The sequence below is a fragment of the Thermobia domestica genome, chromosome 4 (assembly GCF_964235325.1).
Source record: "Thermobia domestica chromosome 4, izTheDome1.hap1.1, whole genome shotgun sequence".
Classification (NCBI taxonomy): domain Eukaryota; kingdom Metazoa; phylum Arthropoda; class Insecta; order Zygentoma; family Lepismatidae; genus Thermobia; species Thermobia domestica.
The window spans coordinates 280,070,550-280,089,811 of NC_137457.1; the positions used below are offsets into that span (position 1 = coordinate 280,070,550).

Below are 19,262 nucleotides of genomic sequence, written 5' to 3' on the forward strand. Positions count from 1 at the left end.
TCCCTCAAACACGAAATTTTACTTAAATAAGAAAAATTAATATTTTTCATTCTTTGGCAATCTTAACTTATCATAAATCTGTTAAAATTTATAATGCAGATGGTTTATTACACATTCGTCTATGAACATTTGAGACCCCTATTGCTTTTACAAATTTAAAAGAATCTCATAAAATTGGAAATACACAGAATTCTCACCAAATAACTTTAAAATTACAAAGAAATCATCTAGCTAAATATTGAAATAAAATTGTGTATTAATTAGCTTAGTTTTTATTCACAGGAAATCTTATTTTGAACAGGAAAGGAAAAAGAAATCTGTAATGAACATTTAGTAAGAGCTGATCTGATATTAATTCACAACTTTCTCAATAGCAGTCGCTATAATCGATTTTCAGTTATGCAATGATCAAATTTCCTCGATAGAAAATTTAACATTTTCTTATAAGATTGTGCTTAGGTGTTTACGTGCGTAAGTTATGAAATGCGAAATCGTTGTTTCCTGCAGGCCTACATGGAATATCAAGATACCTTTCAAATCCAAATTATGATAATGGCTTTGTATATTTAATACCAGTTCATAACATACAGCATTACCTTACTCTAATATTGGTACCTACATAACTGGAAATTACGTACTACATGTATTCTATAATTCCAGGCCCGCAACCAGAGGGTTGCTAGGGGAGGCCAGGTTCCTCCAAAACTTTTTATGGCCCCTCCAGATCTCAATACAAAATGCTATTATTAATACAAATAACACAATTTAGATATTTGTAAGAAAATTTGTAATGACTTGGCCCCCCCTAACATATTCATGGCTCCCCCAAACCTCTGTGGCTGGTTTTGGTCCTGCATAATTCACATTTCATTCCTTATAATTAACACCAATATTATCAAAACATGGTTTAACCTGGGCCACTAAGCCAGACATCTATACCAGAATAAAAATAGGGAGGTAATTCGATCTAAATACTCCTGGGAATTAATTTTGTAAACACCAGCAAAGAATCGTTTTAAATAAAGGTATCCATTGAACTGTAAATGTTCCATTGATATTAATTTGTTGTCCACTAAACAAAACTAGTCTAAAGGATTTTGTCGTTACTATGAATTTAAAGTCATTGAATTAAAAATCAGAGTTGCGTTTTTCTTACCAAAACTCTTTCATTCCAACAAGATACTAATAATTTAAATACGCAGTAAAGTATTGTACAGTGCTCAGAAATACAGTCATTTTACTTTGTGGAAGGAAGGACTAAAGCAAAACTAGCCACAAATTATATTTGTTGCCTTTGCTATGCTTGCAAAATTTCAACTTCTTCTGCTAGTAAATGTAAAGGTATATAAAATAACAGTTAGACTCAGTTCGCGTTTAGCGTTCTGATTGGCTTCCTGTCCGTGACGTCTTGTGGAGGGACTTTTGACCATCTTGAAACAGTATACCAAGTAACGTAATTGCGAATGCAGTATTTTACTTGTTCTTTTGAACGATACCTCGTGATACGCAAGGATGTTTTCAAATAGAGCAATGGTTCTCAAAGTGGGGTCCGCGAACCCCTGAGGGCCAGTGGGACTTAGCCAGGGGGTCCGGGACGACAAAAAATTGAAATGTGTTGTAACAAAATGAACCTCTCAGCTGTTATGCAAGAAGTATTTTTAAAATTAAGAAATTGCAGCTGTGGGCAGTACAAGTACAAAACAATATATATTCATCATTTCCATTGCTAAAGGATTTCATTGAATCTTCAGGTGAAAAACTCTCTGCTGATATGCACAAAACCTTGTAGAACACTTGAAAGCATTAGCTGCAAGTTTTCGAGAATATTGCCCTGTCCCAAAACCTGGTAATGGTTGGATTGAAAATTCTCTCACCAATGTAGAAATCCATGATACACAAGGTATGAATCGCTCTAACACAGAACAAGAACAGTTTTTGGAACTATCCTGCGAAACTTCATGGAGAAAAGTTTTCAAAGAAAATTAACTTGGTAGCTTTTGGTTGTGTGTGTGCTGTACGAAGAGTTGTCTTAAAAGGCATTGCAACATTTGATGCATTTCCCTACCAATTACTTACGTAAGCAGCTTGCTCTGCTCTTTGTAGTATTAAAACCTTAAAACGAAATTGTCTTAATGCGAAATCGGACCTAAGATTGATGGTGACAATATTTCAGATTTCAGTGTAATTATGGAAAGACACAAAGAATTTCATTCCTTACATTAGTGGCCCCACATTTTGAACATTTTTTATCAAGTAGATTTCTTTAAAAAAAATTCAGTTTTGAAAGTTATTGTATTTTCAATTGAAATTTCGTTCACTAGTAAACAATCATATATCTTTAGAATAAATTACTTACTGCATTAATTTTTATATTTTTCTTGTCAGTGGTAATTAATTCTAATTAGTATATTTTTAAATACCATGCGAAATTTCAGATAGCATTGTAAGGGGCTCTGCAGATCACTTTCCGAATGAAGAGAGGGTCCTCGTTATCGGAAAGTTTGAGAACCACTGAAATAGGGAATCTGCCTGTATCCTCATCCTATTAGGTAACTGAACGATCGTCATATATGTTGGCTCAAAACATTTCGATCTTCATATGTAGACGTGTAGTATGTCTGTCATTTAATTTTATTTATGTTTCAGATTTATATTATGCAATGGTTACATACTGCACGTATGGATGTATAAATAGGAGTGAGAAGAAATCACCCGAAATAACTTCACAGGTAAGAAAATCACCAATCATAGGATACGTATGTTATGGGCAGATCCTCTATTTTATAACATCCTTGGCTATACCTCCACGTGACGTCCCGCCCCACCCTGGAAAAAATGAGAGCAGAAAGACTGACTCGAGAGTCCTGTGAATAAAAGTAATTTGAACTGTAATGTTAAAACTCAAACTTAATTTTGAAGAATTTGTAAGCCAAAAGAAGAGTTCGGTTTACTGTAATCCTCAAGATCTAATACTCAGCAAGCAGATTAAACATGTTGAATCACTGATGAAATAACATGTATTTTTTAAAAAGATATTTCCCAAATTGTTTTATTTAATAGATTTTCTGACATAGATTCAGTTCAATATTTGTGAACTTTATTAATTACACTTTAGGTATTTGACGTATCTTATTTCCGCTAAAATTAGCAGAATTGCTAAATGTCTTCAGGAACGAAAATCAAATAGGTATATGATAGGCGTCATTTACACACTCTAATCTCAACCCTAGACGTTCCTTAAATCAGGAATTTACACGTCTGTTTCCATAGTAACGTTACATTACAACATATGGGAATGTAAACATATACAAGACTACAAATATAATCCGCCTACTTTTAATAATAATCGAATTTACTGATTGAATAATTTTCAAAGTACTGTATTTATCCCAATTAAATAAATCGAATATTTAGAATATCATAATATTGAAATGACATAAATTTACATAATTTAGGAAAAAAAATTCCTAAATATATGTATTTTACTGGGTAACGAAATTGTTCATTAGTATCAGTACGCCCATATATTTAAGCTGGTCAAGTCAAGACATGACTAACTAATTGACATAAACGAAAAATGAGAAATATTGAATAAATATTATGAGTACAAGAAATTTGTGACAAGTTATAATATTACAAAAAATAACACTGTAGGAAAAATTAAATATAAGATTTCTACAAAGTAATTAATAATTGGGTAAAATCAATTTTGAGACGTATTATAACAGTCACTGCCTCCACTGGCAGCAACAATGCTTAGTACTATATATAGTCACTACCTTTTGGTCTTATACTGTAATTTTAAATGTGCGCATCGCATTCTAAGGATACCATGAATATCTAGTAACTGACACTTGAGTATTCGTATGTTTTTATTTTTTGCTATGATGGAAGTGTTACGCAGTATATTTGAGATTTATACCAAGTAACGAATAATGTATTACATTCCCTGTAATCTTTCACGAAGATAGTTTTGTGAGCGAATTAATTTTATGATATTTACATTAGTAGAAGTGCTGCGATCTGTTGTTCCTATGTTCATTATATTCGTCTTCGTCACTGACTATATTTTATCTTTGGTAGGGTAACTACTTACACATAATATATGCCACTTTATTATTCATCATAAGTTATATTCGATTAATAAGAACAAAAATATTTATGTAAATGTTGTCGCTTTAGCACCAGGCTTGTGTTAAAATTTAGCAGAACTGGGAAAAACAAAGTCATTGCGTTTAATTGACACAGCCATTTATTTTACTGTGTAGGATTAAAATCCAACACAATATTTTATTACCTAATGGATAAATCATGAAGAGCACCACACTTACTTCATAGTTTGGAATTCACTCTTTCTCCAACAGCGTATATACGAGGGCTGGAAAGAAATAAGTGGCAACACATACATCTTTCTTGAATCATTTATTGTAAATCATGAGACTTCTACAGGCCTTCAAGTAATCCATTGCAGCATGTTGCATCCGTTGCCAGATGTACAGAAGTCGCAGGATACCAGCAGCGTTGCTCTCTTTGTTAATGTCTGCATGAGAGCGTCCTATAGCTCAAAGTATGGCATCTCTGGTGCAGAAATACATCTCTCGCAGTGGTTCCTTTATCTTAGGAAACAGATGAAAGTCACATGAACTCATGTCACGTGAATAAGGTGGGTTCTCTAGAAACTCTGATCCCCATCGTACAAACAAGTTCCTCACAGTACTGTGTTGTGACAACGTTAGTTCCTCTGCACGTAGAGACTTCGAGCTTCCCCCTCCCCGAACAAAATTTCACCGTACGCTACTGTAGTCATTAGTACTGAACATGTATGGAACATTTTACGTAAATTGATTCGAGGCAAAAAGTAGAGAAACAAAGAAACAAACAAAGAACTGAAGTTAATTACAATCATTTTAAAAGATGTAAAATCAAATTAATAGTTTCTTAACAGTGGTATAGAATTAGATTAGGATAAGTTGCGTTAATAGCCGCTGCGATTATTTAACGAAACTCCTATCCTAACCCATCTTACTACTACAACAACTACTGATGTTACTCTACTACGACTACCACCACTACTACTATTACTACTGCTATGTTTTTGTTCGGCGAGTGTTAACGGAACCAATTCAATATGAATTTCAATATTCAAACTAGCTGTGTTGCAACGTATACGTACCGTCAACACCACATTTAGTGCCAAACAGATGTTCTAAAACAGTACTGCATTATGCTTGGGGCAAAGTGAATCGCTATTCGCTTTGCCCCTTCTAAAATTATTCTCTTTGCTCCACACTACCACATGAGACAAAAGACTGTCTACAGCATATGGACGACGTATTTACAATAATTCTCAAACATGATAACAAAGGTAAGATCCCACCCTCTCCATGTATAGTGTGTTCGCAAACATCCTACGAAATAGTAAGGAAAGATTTCAAAATCCTTACCTCTTGAACTTTTTTTTTTTTTAGCAAAATCCGTATTTTTCTTTTTTTCTCTCGTCGAAACAACAACACGTACACTCAGGAAAGTAACGTCCTTCTCTTCTTTCACTAGTGACGTCATAAACTGGAGCAAACATTTCCTGCCCTCTGTTTTCAGTTCACTGTAAATTGCGTTATTCTCTTTGCCTCATGTATCAACTTTGCCCTCCTTTCCTGTCTCTCTCTCTCTCTCTCTCTCTCTCTCTATCTATCTATCTATCTATCTATATATATATATATATATATATATATATATATATATATATATATATATATATATATATATATATAGAGAGAGAGAGAGAGAGAGAGAGGAAGTGCCAATAATTTGGACCTCCATTTTTATTTTTAAACAGAAATTTGTCAATATACAAATGTATGTATACTATTAGAAGAAAAAATTTCTTTGTTTACTTGTACAACGTTCGAACAGAATTTCACTTACATTGTGTTAAATTTTCAGTTATTCCTTGATAAATAAAAAATGGCGAGTCTTGCCCGTTTGCAAAATGGTCGGATAAAGTAGACCCCCGGGTCCACTTTAGCCTCGAAATTTCAACTATTACCAAAATATCATACTTGTTTCACTTTCCTGATACATAACCACAGAAAATCACTAGCTATCACAAAAACATAAGTTATAAAGTAGACGAAAATTACTAAAATAAAAATGTACTGTGCGCTTTTCATTCACTTTTATGTCAGAACAATTAACAATTCAGAATTGTTTGATCACTATTTAATAAGAATGCGCACGAGACAACATTTATGGCTGTCTCGACTCGAAAATGTGCTGTAACAGTGATGTCTCAACTCGAAAAATATATATATTTTTCTATTGGAAGAGCCGTGTCTCGACTCGAATTTTGCCAGGAAAATCCTGTCTCGAATCGTCTCATGCGCATCCCTACTATTTAACTATCCCAAGCTGAGCAATATGTTTTTTATTCTTTACAAAAAAGCAGAAACATAACGCTCAACAACATCTAATACAGTGCATGTTTCATGCCACCATTGAAAACACTGTACGTACTACATCCACTTCTCACCACCACAATCTTAGCTAAATTTTTACTATAATAGTATAGTTGTTAGTATCACTTACCATTATAATCTCTAAATTTTTTACTATGATGCATCACCTTCGTCTATAATAGGCATATACTAATAACAATCTCATAAATTTTACGTCATTCGTGTAATAAATAGTAACTAACATAAACAATAAAACACTCTACTGAAGAGGTCGGGCAAAGTGGACCCTACTCCAGTTTAGCCGCCATGTTGGGGTCCACTTTAGCCGCCAACAGTGATGTTACATGTTTCTTGAATAAATTACGTAGTATCATTTTAACGTCACACCAAGCTAATGTAACATACAACGATATTTCATTCGTGCTACAACATTGTTTATAAAATCCTGCATGTACAGATTATTAAAAAAAAACATAAACAAACATAGCTTTGCCAAATGTTAGAATCTTCTTCACACATATAATAATACCTTCTAACTCGGCTTCAATGGCCTTCTTAGTGAAAGTTTACATAGATGACTAGGGAAGAGAGCGACACCTTCCGACAGTATTACCAACTCTCTGTCCTTATTTCTTCCGGAGAAAAACAGAGGGTCCACTTTAGCTGCCCGGGTCCACTATACCAGGACTTCCTCTTTCTCTCTCTCTCTTTGTATATATATATATATATATATATATATATATATATATATATATATATATATATAATGTGAGAGAGATATAATAAATGGATGGATATAATTCTCTTAGGAAGCAAACCATGCAATGTAGATACAAGAGTTCTTACGTTTTAGGACGCAACGCAAATTTTACCACCTTGGGTTCGAAATAAGAACTGCATATATTGTATTTTGTAGTGTCACGTTCAAACAAAATCAAATTTAGCAGGGGAAAACGTATGAGGGAATATACAATAGTGTATTTTTGTTAGTAAGATTAAGTCAAAGCTTTACCTAAACCAGCCTTTTGTTGTCTGAAAATTTTAAACGTATATTCTCACCAATACAAATATGGAACACTCAAGAGAATTAACAAATTAAGACCTGGAAATATTTTATTGACATGACAGGAAAACTCTTTATCGGTCGCATCAGATAAATATTTTGGCGCCTCCCATTCAAATTTCTGTCTTCCCAATTCAAAGTTGCTTGTTTTCAGAATAATGCAAGCGAGAAAAGTACACAGATGTTTTCACAAATTTGTTTGTCTTCTTTCATTCTTGGTTAGGTCATGCGTTATGGATGTATGTATATGTTTATGTCCGGGTATAACAAACGGTTTTGCGAACTCGAAATATTTTAACAACCGGTTCTAGCGAACCGGTGCGAACCGGCTGATTAGCAGGGAACCGGTCAAAACCCCCACAGCCAAAACCCCCACACTCAAGAAATGTCAAAACGCCCACACAAACGGTCATAACCCCCACACAAATGGACAAATCTCCCAAACGCACGAACGGTCAAAACCCCCACAGCCAAAACCCCCACACTCAAGAAATGTCAAAACGCCCACACGATCGGTCATAACCCCCACACAAATGGACAAATCTCCCAAATACACGAACGGTCATAACCCCCACAGCCAAAACCCCCACACTGGTAGTCGGTCATAACCTCCAACGGTCATAACTCCCACACAAATGGACAAAACAGCCACACATAGAAACGGTCACAATCCCCACATAAATGGACAAAACCCCCACACAAATGGACAAAACTCCCACATTCAGAAATAGTCACAACTGCCACACAAATTGACAAAACCCCCATACTCATGTATTGCCCTTGTACTTTTAAATAACATTTTTTATTCCACTTAAACTGATGATGCAACTATTCTTCTTGGGCGTCATAAAGAGCCGCAACAAAGACGTGAAATGACGATCATTTCAGAGTGTGGGGGATTTGTCCGATTTTGTGGGAGTTTTGTCCATTTATGTGGGGATTATGACCGTTGCTATGTGTGGCTGTTTTGTCCATTTGTGTGGGGGTTTTGACCGATTGTGTGGGCGTTTTGACATTTCTTGAGTGTGGGGGTTTTGGCTGTGGGGGTTTTGACCGTTCGTGCGTTTGGGAGATTTGTCCATTTGTGTGGGGGTTATGACCGATCGTGTGGGCGTTTTGACATTTCTTGAGTGTGGGGGTTTTGGCTGTGGGGGTTTTGACCGTTCGTGTGTTTGGGAGATTTGTCCATTTGTGTGGGGGTTATGACGGTTTGTGTGGGCGTTTTGACATTTCTTGAGTGTGGGGGTTTTGGCTGTGGGGGTTTTGACCTAGACCCGATTAGCATCACTGTCTGGATCACATGAAGTCGAATCTTCAAAAAAGCCGCGGAGAGTCAGTGGTAGAGCGTTCACCTCTGGTGCATGGGGTCCTTGGTTCGATTTCAGCTCGCACGAAGTGAACTTTGTGGTGGACAAGAACCGTGTGCGTGGGTTTTCTCGGTATACTCCCGTTTCCTTCCACTTTCTTCATTCCACAATTTCATTCATTTCTCACCATCACCGTCTCATTTAGCCTAGCTGGCATAATCGTAGGACGTAAAACTTCAAAGATTTCATTTCAAATCATCGAATCTTCAAACTCGATCTCGAATATGGATCCCATGAACAACTTTCAGCTATGAATACACTAAAATGAAATGAAACTAAATAAAAATTTTCAGATTAACTTCCCGCGATTAGATATGCCTTTCGGGCTAAGGAAGACGGATGGTTAAAGCAAGTGACTCACGATGGAAGAATTGGGGGAAGGAGAATGTGGGAGGAAACGGACGTACTCCGAGTAAACCCACGGACACGATGTTGTCCACAACAAACTTTCTTGCCCGGGAATTAAACCAGGGACCCCATGCACCAGAGGCCAGCGCTGTACCACTGAACCACCATGGCCCTCAATGAATACACTGGATTTTAAAGTAAAATATTAATAATTAATTACAATAATATTTAAATAAAAATATCAATTTTTGAAAAGTAAACATACTTTTTCTTAAAAGTAGTGTTATATAAGAAGTAGCAGTATCGCGTGTACACCACGTGAAGGAGGTTGGTTAGTATAGCGTGACATTTCTCAATTAATGTTGAAACCAGAAGTGGTAGTAGATTTCTACTACTTCTAGTTTTTAGTAGAGAGATTAGAGTGAAGATGGAAAATCTTATCGAGATGCTTAATTGGTTGTGGAAAATTGATTCTCGCTATTTATTACCATATTAACTCTATACCGATCAACGTTAACTTTTAAACGCCCATTGACGCAACTGCTGCGTCGGGCTTTAAACTACAACACCTCAGCCCCAAATCAAGACAAGGGCGCCTATCCTGGGGGGCCGAGGGGGCCCGGGCCACCCCAAAGCTCATGTAGGCCCCCGCATCGTATTTATGAATATACAATATTTTTTCATAATTTGAATGCAATTTGTCTTAAAATCCTCATATATATGCCTTCTGCATCTGAACCCCCCCCCAAATTTACAGAGAAATCGGCGCCTTTGAATCAAGATAGGAAGATGATTTTGATAGCAATGTATTCCTGAAGGATGCAGCATGTTATGTATGTGGGGAGTACCACGGCCGAAGGGGGAGGGTGAAGTTCGTTCTTTTATTTTTTATCAGGTTTTGGGGGGTATTCACCCCCCCTTTGTAGTACACCCATAAAAATTGGTATGTGAAGCAATGTATGAGATAGTCCCCTACATGATAACAACCTGTATGAGGACTTATTGTTTATAGAGGGAGGAGGGAGGGAAATTTGCAAAGTCAAATTTTTTCATATTTTTTAGTGTTATTGATAATAATGTTGATCGGCATCACGTTAAAATATCACCGGGATTACAAGGGTGCCCATCAGGGGGGCAAGGTGGGGCGCTCGTTCCCCCTAAGAGGAAATTGTACTTAGGAATATCGAAAACCCAATAGAATTTTTACATTAGTTACAGCAAAGTTTGAAACTATATTTGAAACGTCGCTTATACTTGCCCCCCTTGGAAACCACAACATGGGCGCCTTTGCCGGGATATTATCCATCTGTTGAATCCATTTTAAACGTTTCCTGAAAGGTTCTGAAGTTACAATATTATAAAAATCAAAATCAAATTGCGTGTTACTAAACATTCTGTAAAATTAACTGATCAATGTATGATTGGTATTACACCATAATTACAACACATGTTAGGTTTTATTAATGAAAATACAAGAGTTGATATTAGGTCGTCGAAAATGTACATGTAATTTGATTTACATAATATTCTAAATCAGGGGTGTAAATAACCACTCGCCCGACGCGAGTGGTTCATCGGTGTGGGCGAGTATTTAATATCATACCGAAAGTAAGTAAATGATCTCTATTGTGGGATCTGGGCTAGTAGCTTTTTTCTTGGGTGACTAAAATTTTGTTGCTTATTTGCATCCCTGTTCTAAATACTATTAACGTATGCTTTGATATTGTAAAACAACAACAAAATATCTGAGCAAAAGTTCGAAAACTTAGTGTGTATAATGTAGAACATGGATACGTAAAATGTCTTGTGTATCTTACACCACATTATGTTTAAAAGTTGAAATATTTTAATACGATGGAAGTAAACTTAAAAGATGAACACAGGTTAAAATTACTACTTCGTTTTGGAACTTCATATTTAACACTTCACTTTAAACGAAAATGATATTTGAAAGTTTTGATGATAATTTTTTATATTACATTAGTTTCATATGATAGTGTAGATGTTAATCCTAAAAATACTCCAACACATTTTACTAATATGATTGCACCTGATTTTATTTTCTCCTATTGTACTCCTGAAATATACTACATTTTTTTTCTCGTTTTTCTCGGTCACTAAAATGTAACATACAGGGTGGCCAGAAAGTCCCGTTATCTCTCCAAATAAGCAACATAAACCATTAAACGTCCCTAAATAACTACCGTACACGGAAAGAACTGAATGACATGAACAACAATGCTTTCGAGAAGTTTTATTGAAATAGAAAATATTAAGTGTCCAGGGGATTAGTCTGTCGACCGTCATTCTTATAACAAAGGATAATACGCCGCCAGGTTCTGTGCCCATTTTGCGGAGCATTGCAGGTGTAACTTGAGTGAAAGCTTGTTTCACAACTTCTGTCAATTTGGCAGTGGTATCGTAACGGTTTTGTGCAACGGTGTCCTTTATGAACCTCACATCGCGCATTATGATAGGGACGCGTGTTTGGGCCGTTCTTTTTCGACGGTGTTGTGAATCACCAGCGATACCTGCACATGTTGCAGAACTGGTTTGTTTCTCTCTTGGAGGAGCACGGAATCAAAGAGACATATTGTTTTAGAGACATATTGTTTTCAGCATGGTGGGTACCTGCCCATTATTCCTTTGCCGTACTTGAATATCTTACGGAAATCTTTCCTGGGCGTGGATTGGACGTGATCTGTCTGCACCACTTGCCTGGCCACCACGAAGCCCAGACCTCATCATCTGTGATATTGTGCTATGATGGTTCGTAAATGGATAGTTGCACATAACCGTTACGATACCACTATCGAAGTGACAGAACCTGTGAAAGAAGTTTTCACTCAAGTTACACCTGAAATGCTCCTCAAAATGTCTCAGAACCTGGCGGCCTTGTCATGAGAATGACGGTCGACAGACTGATCCTTTGAACATTTAATGTTTCCTATCTCAATAAAAATTCTCGAAAGCATTGTTGTTCATGTCATTCAGTTCTTTCCTTGTAGTTATTTACGTACGTTTAATGGTTTGTGTTACTTATTTTCAGGGGTAACGGAACTTTGTTTCCACCATGTATACCGTTGTTCGGTGGGTGCTTCAAAGTTATTTTAGATATTGATCAACATCAATATGATCTATGTATGACTTATGGTTCCAGAGATATGGCTCCTTAAATCTCTGGAAATCGACCATTTTTTGGCCAATATCTCGGGAACGGTAAGAGTGATTCGAAAATTTGAATCACTTTCACTGATAGATTTTGATGCTCTATCGAATACAGGGTTCAAAATTGAAAAAAAAATCGCAAATGACAGACAGACAGACACACAGACATAGAGAATTCAGTAACGAACTTTTTAAGTTTTATCCCCCCGATATTTTGAAGTACAAAATGTTCGATATTCTATTTAATTTAATTTATTTACTAACGACAGAATAACATATAAACAATAATTAATATATTTATTTGGAATATAATATTCAGGCTATGAAACGAAAGTTCTTAATATGTCTCAAGAGAGTCCGTGAAAGTAAGCAAAAATGTTACAAATGGAATCACAGATAAATAAACAAGTTGGGCTAGGTACTACTATTTAAATCACTTTGTTTGATGTCCCCCCAAAGTTTACATGAAAGAGACGCCAGTGACCGTAACTTATTCAGTTGATGATAGTTGTCTGCTAATTTTGGTTGAAAGAGGGGTGTCGTAATCATTCAAGTCATCGGGTCCAAAGGATTCGTTCAAGAGGAGGGATTTAATCCTAGCTTAGATGCATTGAGTTGGGAAATTAGGAACTAGGAATCATACCAGGATTGAAAACAATCGATCTCGTGAAAAAACTAAACTGTCCATCACTACAAATAGGCACGGATTTTCAAACTGCACAAGTCACACTCCCCTTAAATACCTAACTCATAAAGAACAAGCATCATTTGTGGAGTTACAACTACATTCTTTAAACAGAATTAAAATATTGAAGCAAGGGCATAAAGTACCCATCGATGCTTCTGTAAAAATTCTAATTTTTGAGACCACGTTTCACAAAAAAACTTGATACTCAGAACTAACTAATTAGGTCTAACAGTTTACATGCGCATACTCTCAATTCCTGGTTTTACGCGTAGGTGTAATACAACTGCTGTATGTTTTGACATACTATCTAAATTCTAGCAATATGAGAAGTAATAAGACAAACCATATATAACTATAAACTCTGAGTCGTTTGGTAAAATTTTGAATTATCTCTTGTACTAAATGTGCTGCCATCTGTTAGTCGTCTCTGAAACCACTACCAGGTGGAAATGAGGAACACGTCAACACGAGAGGACAATGTCTCAGCAAAAGTTCAAGAAAGAAACAAAAGGAAGTAAAAGTACTTAGAATCGCACGAAAGTGTAGAGACAGAAATAACTTAACATTTTATTCTCTGTTTAATTCCCTTTGGAAGACAGAGGTGAGCGAATTCTCAACGAAGTACTTAAGATCACAAAATAGCCTGAATGGAGGTCAATATGGCTTTTGAATATTCTAAAAATCATTCGATAATGCATCGGCGCAAATGTCTTCGATGTTCAAAATATTTATGAAGTTGAAAAACAATGCTGTGGAGGATCAGGCGAGCAGAATTGCCTTCAGTGGCGTACTTACGGGGCTATCGGATTCAAGCTCCCCCCGAAATAAATTTGTTAGATTTTCGCATTCCACGTACAACAATAATACTTCTTACCATTTCTAAGAATGTCATTGACTTTCCATTTGCTTATGCTCTTTGTTTAGAAATAGTACTGTATTTTTCAAATTTCATTCCCTGTAAGAACTGCTTACTTTTGTTCTTTCTTTTGTCCTTTGTACTTTTCTGGTTTTTTTTCTTGATGTTACTTTCTTTCGTTTCGCCCATCATACTTTATCGACCGTTGTCAGTTGTGATTTAAGTCGGCCATCAGTAACACCAAAACTAAGAGGAGTTGATAAGCGAAACTGTTGTTCCACACTAACTTGCGCGGATATCAACATGAAAGGATTTTAGTTATTATAACAAAGGAAAAATTATATCGTTTAGTTCTTTTTTAAAGAAGGAAATGTTTGAAGTAGAGAAAATCAAAACGGGGTAACAGTGGCGGACGGTGGATTGTGGTTTCGGGTGTTGCAGTACGAACGATAAGAGACAAAAGATATAAAGTTGACTCATTGACTAATCAGCATAACTTTAGATGCAAATGCTATGTGACATGTTAAATTAAATAACATTCTGTTTTTAAAAAATAAAAAATGCAGAACATTTTATCCGATTAATCACCTTAATTAATTAGTAAGTTCATTATCCTCTCTTTGATTGGAGCAAATCTGTCTAATACATGCTGGTTGAACTCCGATATTCTTATTGTCAGGTCTTTTTCGATGGAAAGCAATACTAATGGTGATAACCTTTCTTGGGACATTCAATTCCTTGAAAGTGTCAATTCTTTCTCATGTGGAAAAAAACTTATCGTCTTTTGCTGACACTATAAGTACAGTTAATATTAATTTCAGAAGCTTTGCAGATTCACTAAATATTTTTTTCTAGATTATTGCGAACGATTCATTCTAGCAAACTCAGTCCCTGACAGCGATCCGAATTCCTCTTCAGCGTTGACTGAAGAGAGTTCGTAACAGAGATTAGTGTTATAAAAAAAAATATATTGAACACACTTTATTCACAGTTTATCCAGAAAAATTTAAAATAAATTGAGGAAATGTATGTGGTGCAAACAACATTACTGCCATAAGATATGCTGTAAATTTAAACTGGATTTTTTTTTCGAACACTCTCATGAATTGCACTTTGCTTATTTTGTCTAAGCCTTAATTGCAAATTTTTCCACAGTTGAAAGCTGGGCTATGTTTTTGTAAGCTATTTACAGAAGTCATGATATACAATTCATTCAGAATTTGTAGGTTATTTACAGAATTAAAGCACACACAATAAAATTAAACCTAATAATTAAAAACTAAACCAGCTGATACAAAGGAGGTACTGGTATATGAATTCTGAATGTCACATATTCATACATCAACGCAAACACATGTGCGTAAAAGAAAAACTACATTCCAAATCACCCGTCTTGGTTGTTACGCAATGCACGATGAACACAATATACTTCCACATGAGGCGAAACAACGCTTACTAATGTGACATGTTCTGGAAAGGAAACCTCGAAACCCGCCAGATGAAGGATCAGCATGTAACAGAAGCCAAAAATCAAAGAACATAAAGTCAAACAGCACTGCCAGTTCTACACCCAGAAATGTTAACTGGGAGGGGTCCAAAGTATTTGAGGGAGGTCCAATACGTCTACATATGGAACTTGTCTTATACTGCACCCGAAAAATGATAAGTAACTCTTACTTACTGTCACCTATATTTTTAGAAAAAATGATAGAACGATTATTTTTATAAGAAAAGAAGAGTTCATGATGAGGTGTAAAATAAAATATTTAGCCTACATCAATCGTTTCTCTGTTAAACAAGTATAGTTTGTTAAGAAGGTCTACAAATTTTAGTCAAGTTTCGAAATTTTTGGGAGGTCCGGACCCGGTGGACCCCCCTCGTGGCTACGCCCCTGAGCATTGCTAACTAGTCCCAAATTGAATGTGGCGTTCCCCATCATACAGTTTTATGTGGAAATTATCAAGAGTATAAAATATACTTATTTTATAAAAGAAATATGTTTATACTAAAATACTATCCACAGGGGGGGAGGGAGCGATTCTACATACTGACTTATTAATATTTGATTCACAAATTACTGTAGAAGAAGCCTTCATTATCAATATAAGCTAAGAATTAACTTGTAAATGCGGTCTACTTTCATTTGTTTTCTCCTATACTAGATATTTTCTTTCATATTTTGAATTTCTGCAATCACTTTTTTAATTGTCATTATATTTATTTGCTTCAGTATGGTACCGTAATTTAAAAATATGAATGCATAAAAACAAATTCCATTTGTTAATTGCCAGTGAAAAAAATTCAGAAATCTTATTTAGCGCGAAAAACCTTCTCGTTCACTGGAAACCGTGCTGTGTTGCAGGAGCACTGCAACAACCAGTCCCTTTAACTTCTGAGATAGGGGAAAGGAGACTTAACATTTGCTCCAATTGCCGCGCTGAAGGAATCTGGTCGTTGTATGCTCGCTGCAACACAATATAAATTAGAGACTCTGTGACGGATTATTTTTCACTTTTTAAAACGGATTAACGGAACGGACAGTTACACAAGTAAAAAATATGTTATTTTATAATGGTATTGGGAGGTCTGAACTTATTTTCCTATTGGATTTCTTTATTCCTGTTCGGAAAAGCCAATTTATAAGAGGAGTGCCAGGTTTGAACCTTACCTGTTCCAATTTGGAATAAGCCATTTTGTAATGGTTCTTGGTTCGAAAACCATATATCCCTGTGAGAAAAAGGCAGATATAATGTTAGAAGGATCCGAACCTTGGACGTTACTAATAGAGAAAACCACTTTACGACATCATTCAGTTCCAAAGTCTAGTGGGACCATTTACTAAAATCAGTGAACTGAAATATTGGCAGAACTAATAGAAATCCACTCCCACGGTCTTGGGATTCGGGCGTTATGAAAAATCAGAGGTATATGTCGTGTGCCCACCGTCACTGTCGTGTCAGGCTGAGGGTAAATTCATTGACACCTGTAAAAGAATATACGAAGTGGGATCCATACGCATGATTAACGCGAGATGAATAGCGGGAGACGAAAATAAATGTTTGCTCTGCCCTACTTCGAAGATACTATACATTGATCAAATCCTGATTCAATTTACGTACCCATTTGAGATGATATCTTTTATTCACTAAGAAGAAATCACAAGATTTATCAATCACACATTATTAATATTCAATATTATTTCATGCTTTAAGAAATAAAAATTGATTTGTAGATAACATTTATATTTGATTTTGACTTTCACTAAACAAAACACATATGAATATGAAACAACACAATAATACTTTTGACTTATTAAATAATGGCTTCACTTATAATCAAACTGGCCCATTGAAATTATACGATCAAGGGACGATACCGTTAATGTACACGGTTTTCACTACCGAACGAATATGACGAATCGAGTGGTGATTATGGAGTTCACTGCGGACACTTCACTTCCATCATTGTATAGAGATGAGTTTAACATCTTCAGTATCTGGATCGTAGTAGCACACTTATATTAGTACCTTCTTTTCATTTTAGATTCCAAATAAGTTAATTGACGATGTACGTCAAAAACACATTGTTTACGCAGTAAGACCACAAAATGTTAGAAGCACTTTCGTTGCACTATTAAAAGAATGTTTAATAAAATTTGATGGCACAAAATTTTATGTAAATAACTTTCATGAATATTTTTCCATTTCTACCGCTTGTGGATTTTGTTTCTGTGAGAGTATGACTCCAATGCGTATGAGTCCTACGAAATCTTTTGGATACTCTGACGCGTCTAGCGTGGGGCGTCACTTCGTTGCTTATTGAGCAGCGCAAGAATACACTACCAAACTAAAATATAGTGCACATGAAACATTTAGTTTTTACTTCACGGTTTCACTAATGATATATAATGGATAATCTATCGTTCAATTGAAATTATATTGAGAATACTGATATCTATATATATAAAAGAGAACGTACAATCCTTTGTCCGCTCATCACGCTAATACGGCTGAACCAATTTCTTTCATTTTTGGGGGGTTATTAGGATTTGGACCCTAGATGGTTTTTATCATATCAGTTTAATTTTTAATTACCAGTGTCTTGAGATAATTGACCATTCAGGTGTCCACAAATCCTTTGTTATTAGTTCGTCATAGGTAAAAATAAACGTATTTATATGCAACCCGCATGACCGTGTCACTCGGCGGGTTAACATAAATGACAGGCGATATACAGCGGAAAATAGCTTGAATCTTCTGTTTAAAATTTTTTAATTGATTTGCTTATTTTTACAGACACTTTTACAATATGCCAGCATCGGGATGACCGCAGCGAAGCGGGGCGGGTTAACATAAATGACAGGCGATATAATGTTAAGATTTACTGCAATCTTCTATGGTTTTTATCATATCACTTGAAAGCGAAAAAGTAAAAATTATCTAAGTAACAAAGTTTATTGCGTTCCGGGGTGACCGCAGCGAAGCGGGGTGAACGCTGCTAGTTCCCAATAAAGCAGGAAATTAATGATTATAGGTAAAAATTAAATTCTCACGTAGAATCTATTGTCGTTGCTCGAGTTTATTCTGCGTGGGTGTCAGTGAAGAGAGTAACAAATTTCTCACCTTGTTTGGTCTGACGGGAAAAGCAGGGTTGTCTGGAAAAATGAGGCACCTTTTGGGTAAAAAATTCCTGTGCTTCGCTCTTCTGCGAGTGTTGGCTGACTGCGTATTACTTCCAAGAATTGGCGTTGAGAAATACGAGGGTTGATTAAAAACTTAATGTATATCCATATCGTTACATATGGCGCCGAACGGACTGTCCACTAATGGTACCACAGAAGTGGGCAAGAACCCTGGAGTCCAAGTCTTCATAATCACACTGCAGCATAGTACCACAATCACAGCACTCCATCAGTCCATAAAGGGTTAATGTTATTTTAAGTTTGTTTACATTGAAAAGTAACAGTTCATAGGTTCACTCGGAATTCATAGGTTCACATAATTTATCAATGAATTTAAGAAAGGCTATCAACCTCATGCTTATATATTGAAGAAAACTGACAGAACAGTTCTCACTGATACAAATAGCATTTTAAATAGATGGAAAGATTTCTTTGACGATTTGCTTAACACACAGCCAGAAACTAATGTGCGTGGAGAGAGGGAGATACACACCACAGAACCGTATATTCCACAACCTAACCGAATAGAAGTAGAAATCGCTATAAAGAAATTAAAGAAACACAAATCTCTGGGTGTAGACGAAATTCCGGCTGAGTTAATTTTAGCCGGAGGTGAAAAATTGTGGAACAAGATGC

The 19,262-nt window shown here is 35.8% G+C and overlaps 1 protein-coding gene across 1 annotated transcript in view; it reads left to right on the forward strand.

Moving 5' to 3' along the window:
• Window positions 1–2,449: 2,449 nt before the first annotated feature.
• Window positions 2,450–19,262, forward strand: part of LOC145684106 (uncharacterized) — a 510,020-nt gene continuing 493,207 nt past the window's right edge. The window contains exon 1 of the mRNA XM_081756003.1: window positions 2,450–2,729. The gene's annotated coding sequence lies outside the window, so the exon portion shown is untranslated. The remainder of the gene's footprint in view (window positions 2,730–19,262) is intronic.